Source organism: Aotus nancymaae, unplaced genomic scaffold (genome assembly GCF_030222135.1).
Source record: "Aotus nancymaae isolate 86718 unplaced genomic scaffold, 86718_ANA_hifiasm-v0.15.2.pri h1tg000007l, whole genome shotgun sequence".
Lineage (NCBI taxonomy): Eukaryota > Metazoa > Chordata > Mammalia > Primates > Aotidae > Aotus > Aotus nancymaae.
Genome location: NW_026988418.1, coordinates 51,172,884 through 51,186,769, shown reverse-complemented (window position 1 = coordinate 51,186,769; position 13,886 = coordinate 51,172,884).

Sequence of the window (13,886 nt, the reverse complement as noted above, 5' to 3'; positions counted from 1 at the left end):
GTAATTTATTTTAGTCTTTGCAGTCTGCACTTGTTTGTACCCTTCCTTCATGGGAAGACTTTCCAGATATTTGAAAAGATCTGGGTGTTGTGATCTAAGTTGTGTCTGCATTAGGGAGCACCAATTCCAGTAACAGTGTGGTTCTTGCAGACTTGTAGATGTCCCACCTTGGTGGTCACGGATAAGGTCTGGAAGAATTCTCTGGGTTACCAGGCAGAGGCAGAGACTCTTGTTTTCTTTTTTTATTTTCCCCAGACAAATGGAGTCTCCCTGTTCATGTTGAGCCACCTGTGGCTTGTGGTTATGTGACGTAAGTACCCCTTTGGCCACTACCACTGGGACTGCACTGGGTCAGACTTGACATCAGCACAACAATGGATTTCTCTCAAAGCCCAGTGTAATCATTGCCTGTCTACCACCCATGTCCTTTCCAGGCCTAGGGCTCTGCAATCAGCAAGTGGTGAAGCCAGCCAGGTTCGTATCCTTCTCTTCAAGGCCGCATGTTCCTCCAGGCCCCAGTTGGGTCCAGGGATGCTTCCAGGAGCTAGAGACTAGAGTTAAAAGTCTTAGAAATCTACTTGGTATTCTAGTCTATTGTGCTTGAGGTGGTTCTCCAACCATGAGATGCAATTCTTCCCACTCTTTCCAACCCTTCCACAGGCAGAGGAGCTTTACCACATAGCCACCACCACCAAAGTCCCTTGGGGAGTACTGCCAGACTATCACCAATGTTCACTTAATGCCCGCAGGCTTTTCTGTCAGCTTGTGCTGAATGCCACTAGGCATGGCACTCATTCTTCAGAGCAGTTGGCTTTGGTCCAGAAAGCTCCAGAAATGCCATCCAAGTGCCAAGTACTGAAATCAGGGATCCCAAAAGCCCACTTAATGCTCTGCCCTACTGTAGCCAAGCTGGTACTTAAGGTGGAGACAAAGAGCCCTTTACTTTTCTTTTTGCTTTTGTCAAGCAGAAGGTATCCCTCATTGTAACCACCACAGGTAAGAATATGATGGGTCACACCTGAAGCCAGCGTGTCTTACAGTCTCACCCAAGACCCATGACATACTATCTGAACGTCACTACTGGTTTTTCAGGGTTCAAGAGCTCTTTATTCAGTTGGTAATGGATCCTGCCAGGATTGGCTCCTTCTCTTTTAGGTAGTGAGTTTCCTTCTGGCTCAAGGTGTGTCTAGAAATGCTTTCCAGGAGTTAGGACCTGGAATGGGGGCCTCACAACTCTGGCCAGTGCCATGTTCTACTATGGCTGACCTGGTATCCAATATACAAGACAAAAGTCTTCTTTACTCTTCCCTCTCTTCAAGCTGAAGGTAGGGATCTTTTTTGGAGTCATGAGGTGTATTGCCTGGGGTTGTGGGAGTGGTGGCATGACCACTCCCTTAACTTCCCCAGCTGGTGTCTCAGTAAGTCACAAGCCCCCTAAGTCTACTATCTCTGAACCCAGTAGCAGAGTTGCAGCCCTTGTGGTCTAGACTGCCTTTCAACTTTATTTAGGACCTCATAACACTTCAGCTCGCAGCTTGCCAGAGCTCAAGTTCCAACTATGCAATGGGTAATTACCCTTTGTCTAGGGCTGGTCTGAATGCTTTCTGCATGGGCAGGTGTCAGCTGATTTCAGCATGGTTTTGCTTTCCACTGTGACAGAGCAGCACGGAGTTCAATGCAAAGTCTCATAGTCACTGAGCTCTCCCTCTCCCAAGTACATGGATCTCTTTGTGCCATGTGGCTGTTGTAGGGGAATGGAAGAGGGGTGACATTGACATTTCAAGACTGTATTTTCTGCCCTTTTCATCACTTCTTTCAGTGATATGAAGTTAAAACCAGGTACTGCGAGTGCTCACCTGCTTTCTGTTTCTTATGATGGTGTTTTTTGGTATGATTTTTGAATTTGGTATTCCTGTGTGTGTGTGTAGGGGGAACAATCAGTGGGGCCATCTATTCTACTATCTTGTTCCACCCCTTTTGTCCCTTAAACATTTATGATAGGGCTGTTCTAGTGGTGATGAAGTCCCCCAGCTTTTGACTGTCTGGGACGGACTGTATTTCTTCTCCATTTATGAAGAATAATTTTGCTAGGTATAGTATCATTGGCTGGCTTTTCTTTTTTAACACAACACTTTGAGTATATTATCCCATTCTCTCTTCTTCTGCTGAGAAATTTGCTGTTAGTCTCATGAGTATTCCTTTATGGTGACTAGATGTTTTTCTCTTCTTGATTTTAAAATCTCTTTGTTTTTGACTTTTGATCATTTGACTATAATATGCTGTGGAGAAGATCTTTTTGCATTGTATCTATTTGGGAGTCTTTGAGCCTCCTGTATCTGGATGTCTGTATCTCTTGCTAAACTTTGGAAGTTTTAATCTATTATTTTATTAAATAGGTTTTCTAGCTTTTTCATTTTCTGTTTGCATTCTGGGACACCAAAACTTGTATATTATGTTGCTTTATATTGTCCTATATGTCATAAAGGCTTTGCTTATTGTTTTTTATTCTTTTTAAAATTTATTTTTATATAAATGAATTATTTCAAAAGACTTGTCATTCTTTCTTCTGCTTGATCTAATCTATTGTTGAAGCTTTTATATAAATTTTGTATTTCATTCAATAAATTCTTTAGTTCCAGAATTTATGTTTGGTCCTTTAAAAATATGTCTCTTTAGTAAATTACAAATTCGTATCCTCAATTGTTTTTCTAATTTGTTTGTATTGTCTTTTAGAATTCTGTTGTGTCACACTGAGCTTTAGAATCAATATTTTGAATTTTTTCTGGGATTTCATAAATTTCTTTTTGATTGAGGTCTATTGCTGAATAATTATTGTGTTACTTTGGAGGTGTAATTTTGTGGTTTTTTTTTATGTTCTTACATCGATGTCTGTAAATTTGGTGTAACAGTCATTTCTTCCATTTTTTTTTTAAAATTTGCTTTCATAGGGGAAGACTTTTTCCTAAAGATTTGTCTGTGGTGTTAGTAGGGTAGGGTACTTTGGTTTTGGCTCTGAGTGTGTACAGTAGCATTTTCTCTGTATTATTTCTTCAACTGTGAATAGCATTAATGATGTCTATAATTTCCTTGGTGATTTAGGCTGTGGTTATTAGTGGAGGTTGTAGTAAAATTTTGATGAAAAGTAGAATGCCAGATGGGCCTGTCTTTAGGCCCCATTGCTAGAAGTGGTAGACTGGTTGGTCCTGTTCTTTGCTCCCGGGCAGCATATACTGGCATTGGTGTCAGTGGCCACAGGCAGGCCCATTCTTGGGCTTCTAAGTGGCTTGCTCAGATGCAGTTAGTGGCAGTGGCAGGCTGGGTAGGCAGGAGGGGTTTTTAGATCTCCAGAAAGGTATGTGGCATGAATAATGGCAGTAGTAGTGGTGGGGTTACTCTCTGGTCCTGAGTGGTGTACATTGGTTTTGGCAGTGGTTGTAATGAGTTGGGAAGGCCAGTCTCCAGGTCCATAGGTGGTGTGTGCAGGTAGATGCCAGCTATGGTGGTAGTGGCAGGGTGGATAACCCCAACCTCAGGTACCTGGAAAGAATGCCCAGGTGCCAACAGTGTTGGACTGGGCTGGGCAATGTACAGGCCTCTGGACTACCTGATTTGGCACAGGTGAGGGTGGAGGAGGCTGGGCAGGCTTGTATTCAGGCCCCTTCATGGTATATGCAGACATCTGTCATGGTAGGTAGCAGTGAGGCAATTTCTAGACCCCCAGTAGGATATTTGGGCTGGGGGGCAGCAGAGACTGTGCTGTGTCCTTGCCACTAGGGAGGGCAGGCTACCCTCAGTAGTGGTAGCCTATGTTGGTGAGTGGGAAACATGCACCCCTTTTGTGCCTCAGCATTGGATGTAGTAGCCTCTGCCTTGCTCATGCCTCAGTTCCAGTGACGACAGGCTATGCCTTGCTTGTGTTTCAGCCATTGCAGCAGCCTGCACTTTGCTCATGCCTCAGCTCTGGTGCCACTGAACCCCAGAACCGTGCACAGTCTGATGTGGGCTGGGCTCTCAAAATGGCACACTGAGCTGCTGTTTAGGAATCAGGAAAATGTGGGACCCAGTGCAAGCTCCCTCCCTGAGGCAGTGCCGTCATGTAGTCTCCAGACAGCTCTCTGTGTCATATCCATTTCAGGGCCCACAAGGGTCTGGGTGCTCTCCTGTGGCTGGGATTGCAGAGATCTAAGGTGGGAATGTAGATCACTAGGGGCTTCTCACTTACCCTTTCCCAATATTGCAGAGTCTCTCTGGGCTCTCAGCTGATCCTGGCCAACCAGGCTGCCTCATTTTCCTTTTCATCCTTGCTTTAGGTGTTTTCTGTCACCTTTCTGAGGTGAATAAGAGATGCTTGTATTTAGCCATTTGAAGCCTCTCCCCTATTTTTAGTTTCTAAGAAACCACTATCTTGTTGTTGTTGTTTTTTATAGTGGCTGAATCATTTTACATTCTCATCAACAGTGTGTAAGGGTTCCAGTTACTCCACATTCTCTCCAACACTTCTTAGTTTATTTTATTTTTGTGAGTAGCAAATATAAATCCTTAATGCATGTGATGTGGTGTATCTTCTCATGTCATTTTTAGCCATTTGTGTATGTTCTTTGGAGAGGTGCCCATTTTTGAATCTAGATGTTTGTTTTTGTTATTACTGAGTTTTAGAAGTTCTCTCTATATTTTGGGTATTAATCCCTTATCAGATATATAAGTTGCAAATATTTTGTGCCATTCTGTGGGTTGCCTTTTTACACTGTTGATAGTATTTTCTGACGCACAAAAGGCTTTACTTTTCATGAAGTCCAATTTATCAGTTTTTGTTTTTGTTGTCTATGCCTTTCATATTCAAAGTCATTGCTAAATCCAATGGCATAAAACTTTTTCCCTATCTTTTCTTCAAAAAGTTTTACAGTCTTAGGTTTTACACTTAGGTCTTTAATGCATTTTTAGTTAATTTTTGCATATGGTGTTGGGTAAGAGTCTAATTTTATTATTTGCATGTGAATATTGAGTTTTCTTAGTAACATTTGCTGAAAAGACTGTTCTTTCCACATTGAGTGGTTTTGGCATCATTGTCAAAAATGACTGACTATATATGTAAGATTTTATGGCCAGGCACAGTATCTCACGCCTGTAATCTCAGCACTTTGGGAGGCCGAGGCGAGCAGATCACGAGGTCAAGAGATCGAGGCCATCCTGGCCAACACAGTGAAACCCCATCTCTACTAAAAGTACAAAAAATTAGCCAGGCGTGGTGGTGCATGCCTGTAGTCCCAGCTGCTCGGGAGGCTGAGGCAGGAGAATTGCTTGAGACTGGAAAACAGAAGTTGCAGTGAGCCGGGATCTTGCCACTGCACTCCAGCCTGGTGATGCAGTGAGACTCTGTCTCAAAAAAAAAAAAAAAGATTTTATTTTTTTGTTCTGCCTTGTATTCCATTGGTCTATAAATCTTTCTTTATGAAGGTATTACATTCTTTTGATTACTGTAGTTTTGTAGTAAGTTTTAAATCGTGAAGTGTGAGTTCTCCAGCTTTATTTTTCTTTTTCAAGATTGTTTTGGCTAATCTGCATCCCTTAAGATTCCAAATGAATTTTAGAATTTTTTTTCTATTTGTGCAAAACATCATTGAGATTTTGATGGGTATTGTGTTGACTCTGTATATTAATTTGGGTAGTATTTTAGGCTGTTCTTGCATTTCTTTAAAAAATTACTGAGTGTGAGTAATTTATAAAAGAAAATACATTTAATTGGCTTAAAGTTCTGTAGACTGTGCAGAAAGCATGATGCTGGCGTCTGCTCAGATTCTGGAAAGGCCTCAGGAAGCTTGCAGTCATGCTGGAAGATGAAGGCGGAGCAGGAATATCATATCAACAGAGCAGAAGCAAAAGAGAATAGGGAAAGGTGCCACACACTTTTAAAGGACTGGATCTAATGAGAATTCACTCACTATCAGGACATCACCAAGGAGCTGGTGCTAACCATTTATGAGAAAACCACCCCCATTATCCAGCCACCTCCCACCAAGCCTGATACAGTTTGGCTCTGTGCCACCACCCAAATCACATTGGAATTGTAATCCCCACATGTCAAGGGAGGATTCTGGTGGGAGGTGATTGGATCATGGGAGCAGTTTTCCCCATGTTGTTCTCATTATAATGAGTGAGTTCTCATAAGAGCTGATGGTTTTAAAGTGTGGCACTTCCTTGCTCTTGCTCTTCCTGCCATCATGTAAGATGTGTCTTGTTTCCTTTTGCTTTCTGCCATGATTGTAAGTTTCCTGAGGCCTCTCCAGCTATAAAGAACTGTGAGTCAATTAATCTTCTTTTGTTTATAAATCACCCAGTCTAAGATAGTATCTTTATAATGGTGTGAAAATGGACTAATACAAAGCTTCAATTCTAACACTGGGGATTGTATTTCAACATGAGATTTGGGCAAGGATATGCATCCAAACTATATCATTTTGTCCCTGGCCTCTTTGAAATCTCATGTCCTTTTCATATTTCAAAATACAATCACACTTTCCCAATAATGCCACAAAATCTTAACACATTCCAATGTTAACTCAAAAGTCCAGAGTCCAAAATCTCATCTTTGACAAGGCGAGTCCCTTCACTTATCGGCCTGTAAAATAAAAAACAGGTTAGTTGCCTCCAAGACACCATGAGGGTACAAGCGTTGGGTAGATATTCCTTCCAAAAGGGAGAAATTGGCCAAAATAAAGGAGCCACAGGACCCATGCAAGTTCAAAACCCAGCAGGGCAGTCACTAAATCTCCAAGTTCCAAAATAATAACCTTTGACTCCATGTCTCACATCCAGGACACACTGATCCAGGGTGTGGGCTCCTGATGTTGGGGCAGGTTGAAGACTTTCTGGGGACCCTCCCTTATCTGCTTCCTGCATCTGTCAGTAGTATTGACATCTTAGCAATATTAAGTCTTCCAATCCTTGAACATGGGATGCATTTTTATTTATGTATATTACAATTTCTTTTAGTGATGTTTTATAGTTTTTATCATACAAGTTAATTAATTTCTAAGTATTTTATTGGTTAAGTTAATTTCTAAGTATTTTATTATTTTTGATGCTATCATAAATGAAATTTTCTTAATTATTTTAGATTATTCATTATTAATATATAGGCATGCTACTGATCATTATGCATTGACTTTGCATCTTGCTAATTCGATAAATTCACTTATTAGTTATAACAGTTTATTGATGTGAATCTTTAGAGTTTTCTACACATAAGATCATGTCATGTGCAAACAGAGGTAATTTTACTTCTTTCTATTCAATGTAGACCCTTTTTATATTTTTTATTTTTAAATTTTTAATTTTTGTGGCTACATGGTAGGTATATATAATTATGGGGTACATGAGCTGTTTTAATATAGGCATGCAATGTGAAATAAACACATCATAGACAATGGTATATCCATCTTCTCAAACATTTGTCCTTTGAGTTATGATCCATTTACACTCTTCAAGTTATTTTGTAATGTACAACTAAGTTATTATTTACTATAGTCACCCTGTTGTACTGTCAAATAGTAGGTCTTATTCTTTCTTTCTAATTATATTTTTGTACACATTAACCACCTCCCCCCACCAGCTCACCACTACCCTTCCCAGCCTCTGGTAACCATCTTTCAACTTTCTATGTCCATGAGTTTAATTGTTTTGATTTTTAGATTTCACAAATAAGTGAGACCATGTGACACTAGTTTTTCTATGTCTGGCATATTTCACTGAACATAATGATCTTCATTTCTATCCATGTTGTTGCAAATGACTGACTGTCATTCTTGCTCATGGCTGAACAGTATTCCATTGTGCATATGTATCATGTTTTCTTCATTCATTTGGAAAATAAGGCAAGAAAAAAAGAAGATAGAATAGCCAAAGCCATCTTGGAAGTGGTGAAAATGGGCATCTTTGTCTTGTTCCTGATGTTAGAGGAAAAGCTTTGAGTCCTTCACTATTACAAGCTTTCAGTCTTTCACTGTTGAGTCTAATGTTTACTCTGGGCTTTTAAATGTATAACTTCTATTATGTTGAGGTAGTTTCTTTTCCTAGTTGATTGAGGGTTTTTATCATGAAAGATTGTTGAATTTTGCCAAATGCTTTTTCTGCGTCAATTGAGATGATCATATGTTTTTTTCCCTTCATTCTGTTATCATGGTGTATGACACTGATTGATTTTTGTAAGTAACTTGAATCATTCTTGCATTCCAGGAATAAATACTACTTGTTTATAGTTTGTAATCCTTCAAATATGTTGCTGAATTCAGTTTGTTAGTATTTTGTTGAGAAATTTTGCCTTAATCTTCATAAGGGATATTGATCTGTAGTTTTTTTTTTTTCTTGTTGTGTCTTTGGCATTGGCATCAGGAATCTCATAAGGTGATCTCATAGATTTTGATCTTATAGCATGAACTAGATAATGTTTTTTCTTCTCCAATTTGTTGGGGGAAAGTTTAAGAAGTATTGGTGTTCTTCTTTAAACATTTGGTAGACTTCACCAGTGAAGCCATCATGTCCAGGGCTTTTTTTTGTTTGTTTGAGTTGAAATATTTTTGATTCTAATTCAGTCTTCTTAGTAGTTATAGGACTTTTCAGATTTTCTATTTCTTTTTTATTTTGCTTCATAGGTTTTGTCTTTCTATAAATTTTTCATTTTATATAGATTATCCAATTTATTGGTGTACAATTTTCATAGCACTCTCTTATAATTCTTTTAACTTCTGTAGAATCAGCAGTAATGTCTCAACTTTCATTTCTGATTACAGTAAATGATCTCTCTTTTTTTTCTTAGTGCTTCTAGTTAAACATTTGTCAATTTTGTTGTTCTTTTCTAAAAATTGACTTGTGGTTTTATTGATTTTCTTTACTCTTTTTTGATTTCATTTATCTCTGCTCTAATCTCTATTTTCCTTCATTCTACTACCTTTGAGTTTAGCTTGTTCTTCTTTATATAGTTCTTTAAGTTGTAAAGTTAGCCCGTAGGTTTTAGATTGTTCTTGTTTTTTATTTTTATTTTATTTTAATTTTTTTATTTTTATAGATTCAGGTGGTACAAGTACAGATTTCTTACATGCATTTCAACTCTGCAACTCTTTTGCAGAGTTGTGGAGTCTGGATTTTTAGTGTACCCATCTCCTAAACTTTCTTGCTTTTTAATGTTAGTATTTATAGCTGCAAATTTCTTTCTTTGCATTAATTTCATTATATCCCAAATTTTTTCATTATTGGTATACCTATGATGATTATCTGTGATCAATGATCTTTGTTGTTACTATTGTAATTGTTTGGGAGCACCATGAACTGTACTTATATAAAATGGTAAATTGATTTATAAATGTTTCATGTTTTCTAACTGCTTCATTGACAAACTGTTTTCCCATGTATCTCCCTCATGTCAGACCTCTATATTTTCGGAGATATAACAATATTGAAATTAGACCAATTAATAACCCTACAATGGCCCGCCAGTGTTCAAGTGTAAGGAAGAGTTGCATATCTCTTGCTTTAAATCAAAAGCTAGAAATAAGCTTAGTGAGGAAGGCATACCAAAAGCTAAAATAGGCTGAAAGCTAGACTTCTTGTGCCAAACAGTCAAGTTGTGAATGCAAGAGTCAAGTTTTTGGAGAAAATTAGAAGTGCTACTCTAGTGAACACAAAAATGGTAAGAAAGTGGAACAAGCTTATTGCTGATATGAAGAAAGTTACAGTGGTCTGGATAGAAGATCAAACTAGCCACAACATTCCTTTAAGGGAAGGCCTAATTCAAAGCAAAGCCCCAACTCTCTTTAATTTTGTAACAGCTGGGAGAAGTGACGAAGCTGCAGAAGAAAAGTTTGATGCTAGCAGAGGCTGGTTTATAAGGTTTAAGGAAAGAAGCATCTCTAGAAGGTAAAGTGCAGGGTGAAACAGCAAGTGCTAATGTAGAAGCTGCAACAAGTTATTCAGAAGATCTACCTAAGAAAATTGATGAAGGTGGATATACTAAACAACTGGTTTAATGGAGATGAAACAACCTTATATTAGAAAAAGATGCCATCTAGAACTCTCATAGCTAAAAAGGAGAAATCAATGCCTGGCTTCAAACCTTCAAAGAACAGGCTGAAATTCTTGTTAGGAACTAATGCTGCTGGTGACTTTAACTTGAAGCCAATGCTAACATATCTTTCAAAAAGTCCTAGGGCCCTTAAGAATTATGCTGAATCTACTTTGCCTGTGCCTTGCAAATGTAATAACAAAGTATAGATGGAAGCATCTCTGTTTATAGCATGGTTTACTGAATATTTTAAGCCCACTGTTGAGACCTACTGCTCAGAAAAAAAGGTTTTTCAAAAATATTACTGCCCATTGACAATGTACCTGGTCATTCAAGAGCTCTGATGAAGATGTATAATACGAGGAGATTAATGTTGTTTTCATGACTACTAACACAACATCTATTCTGAAGCCAATGGATCATAGAGTAATTCTGACTTTCAAGTCTTATTATTTAAGAAATACATTTCATAAGACTATAGGTACCACATATACTAATTACTTTGATGAATCTGGGCAAAGTAAATTGAAAACCTTTTGGAAAGTATTCACCATTCTAGATGCCATTAAGAACTTCAAGATTCAAGGGAGGTGGTCAAAATATCAACATTAACAGGAATTTTGAAAACATTGATTTCAGTCTTCATAGATGATTTTGAGGAGTTTAAAAGTTCAGTGAAGGAAGCAACTCCAGATGTGGTAGAAATAGAAAGATAATTAGAATTAGAAGTGAAGTCTGAATATCTGACTGAATTGCTGCAATCTCATGATCAAACTTTCATGGATAAGGAACTGCATGTTATGGATAAGCAAAGAAATTGGTTTCTTGAAGTGGTATCTACTCCTGGTGAAGATTCTGTGAACATTGTTGAGATGACAACAAAGGATTTAGAAGATTACATAAACTTAGTTGATAAAGCAGTGACAGTGTTTGAGAGAATTGATTTAATTTTTTTTTTTTTTTTTGAGACAGAGTTTCGCTCTCGTCCAGGCTGGGGTGCAATGGTGTGATCGTGGCTCACTGCAACCTCTACCTCCCGGGTTCAAGCGATTCTCTTTCCTCAGCCTCCCAAGTAGCTGGATTACAGGTGTGCACCACCATGCCCAGCTAATTTTGTGTTTTTTCAGTGAGACAGGGTTTCACCATGTTGGTCAGGCTGGTCTCAAACTCCTGACCTCAAACGACAAAAGTTCTTCTGTGGCTAAAATTATATCAAACAACATTGCATGCTACAGAGAAATCTTTTATGAAAAGAAGAGTCAGTTGACACAGCAAACTTCATTGTTGTTTTATTTTAAGAAATTGCCACAGCCACCCTAACCTTCAGCAACTACCACCCTGATCAGTCAGCAGCCATTAACACTGAGGCAAGATTTTTCATCAGCAAAAAGATTATGACCCACTGAAGGCTGAGATGATTCTTAACATTTATTAATGATAAAGTATTTTTAATTAAAGTATGCACATATTTTTAGACATAATGCTATCATACACTTAAGAGACTATAGTATAGTGTAAATATGATTTATATGCCCAAAAAACCCCAAATTTTGTGACTCACTTTATTTTAATACTCACTTTATTATGGTGGTCTGGAACCAAACCTACAGTATCTCTACATTGGTATTTATTTGTATGAGTTGATCTGTATGAATGAAAGAGATATACATGGTGCTTCTGTTGGAAGTTAAATGGGAGAAGAAGAATGGAGAAACTTAGGAGGATTAAGCACAGTTTCCTCTTAGACTCTAAGCTGTGAAGCGGAAGACGTGCTGTTGTGGGATCTAGATGATGGAATTCTGGGGGAGAGAGTATTCTCTCCATTTCTCTGAAGGCTGACAAGTCTTCAGTGTAGTAAGGGTTGAAGAAAACATAGTCTTACTTGAACACTTTGAATTTGAAGTTTCGAGTACACTGGAGACAGAATCCCAGGCAGAGAATATTTGTTTTTAAGGAGGGAAGTAGACGCAATGCAGGCAAAATTGCTCTCAAGTAAGTTCCTGAGCCGAAAAAATTTAGAAGTGTTTTTAGGGGGAAGAGAGCATGGAGAAAGCAGACTGTAAGTACAGTGGCATTTGTGAGAACATATAAGGCAATGCCCCAGTACTCCTAGAAATGTCTTGAGAATCACTGGCGCCTGAGTTCCAGCATTATGCAAGGGTGATCATGAAATTTGGGTGGCTGCTCTTCAGATAACCTCATTGTTGTCTGCAATTTGGAGAGGCTTGGGGACAGTTTGGATTATAATTACTATATGCTTGTCTCCTTTTATTTAGAATAGGGGGTTAATATTTTACTGAATGGATCATGGATAGAGACAGATTGGGACAATAATTTAAGCTGTTAGTTTGGTGCCTGTGTAACTCAGGGCTGAGCTCACAATTTGAAGAGTTGTGTTTTTAATCTAAGAGTAGTTGATATATCCACAGTTTGAGGCCTCAGTTATTTCGGAAAGCAGGAGAACAATTTTGATCCTTCAAGGAATCTAGATGTAACACATTATAAAAATAATAGTACCATACTCAGGTTACATTTCAAAACTGAACTAGTCATGTCCCTTAAAATAAAGATCTATAGTCTGCCTGGTGATAGGAGCTTCACATGTATTGTCCCCTTAATTTACACAACAGTTGAAAGGTAGATGTTATCTCATTTTCAGATGTAGAAACTGAGGCCCAGAAATATTCAAAAAGCTTGCTAAAAGTTACATATTATTAAGACGGGATTAAATTATGTCTCTGACTTCATTTATTAGGCCCTGTTACCTCTTCTCTAAGGCAGATCAACAGAACAGTGAAGAAAAGAACTGGTAGCAAGAGTATCTACAATTAAACAGCATTCCTTCAGTGTCTGAAATATGAAATGTACTTTCTGCTGGTGTCAGTTGCATTCAGTCAAGTTTTCACATTCATCATATTTCACAACTTACCTTCCCAAGTTATTGTAAGATAGGAATTTTATTTAAAAACAAATAGAACTTAAAAATCAATCTCTCTTCCCCCCACCAACCTCCCCATCCCCTGTGTCTTTGTCAGAATTATCACTTTTTCTTTGTATAGTCAATATCTTCATTTCATATTGAAACAAACACTTCTAGTCCAATCATTGCGAATGGTTTGGAAGCAATGGTTTCTGTGAGACTACTTTTTATAGAATGGATACTTAATAGAATAGCTATTGAAGTTTTGAGCTTAGCTTGTTATAGTAGCTAGCATTATCTTAGTTTACATGCATTATTTAATTTATATGCCTCCCCTTAAAATGCACTTGAATTTGTTTTTTTGACTGTAAAAAAACAGAGGTCCACTTAGGTTGTCTCAAGAAAAGGAGACTTTTTCCTGTGTAAATTGAAATAATGGCAGGAAAGCTCAGTAGTTCCTTGTGGTATATCTACTTTCAATTGAGCAACTGTATTCTTGACTGATCAAGTTTTTCTCACCTTTTCTGTTCTTTTCCTCTTTGCCTTTTCTCTTCTTTCGTATGTTTAGCTTCTAAATAACATCGGCCTGCCATGGAACTTACACAATTTTGTGAATATTTTCACATTCAGCTTCATTTCTAAGTGACTAACCATGTTTGTTTTTTCAATGTCCTCCAAAATGAAATGTGATTTGCCTAGTTTATCTTTTTTAGTCAGTTCGTGTGTGCCATAGGTCTTCAGCCAGCCTGTGTGTGTGTGTGTGTGTGTGTGTGTGTGTGTGTGTGTGTTTTACCTTGCTTTAATGCCCTTTGATAATCTAAAAAGAGAGTGGCAGAGCTCACAAATATTTCAGGAGGAGCTAACAGCAGGGATTATGGTGCTTTCTACTATATACTGCAACTAAATATCAAT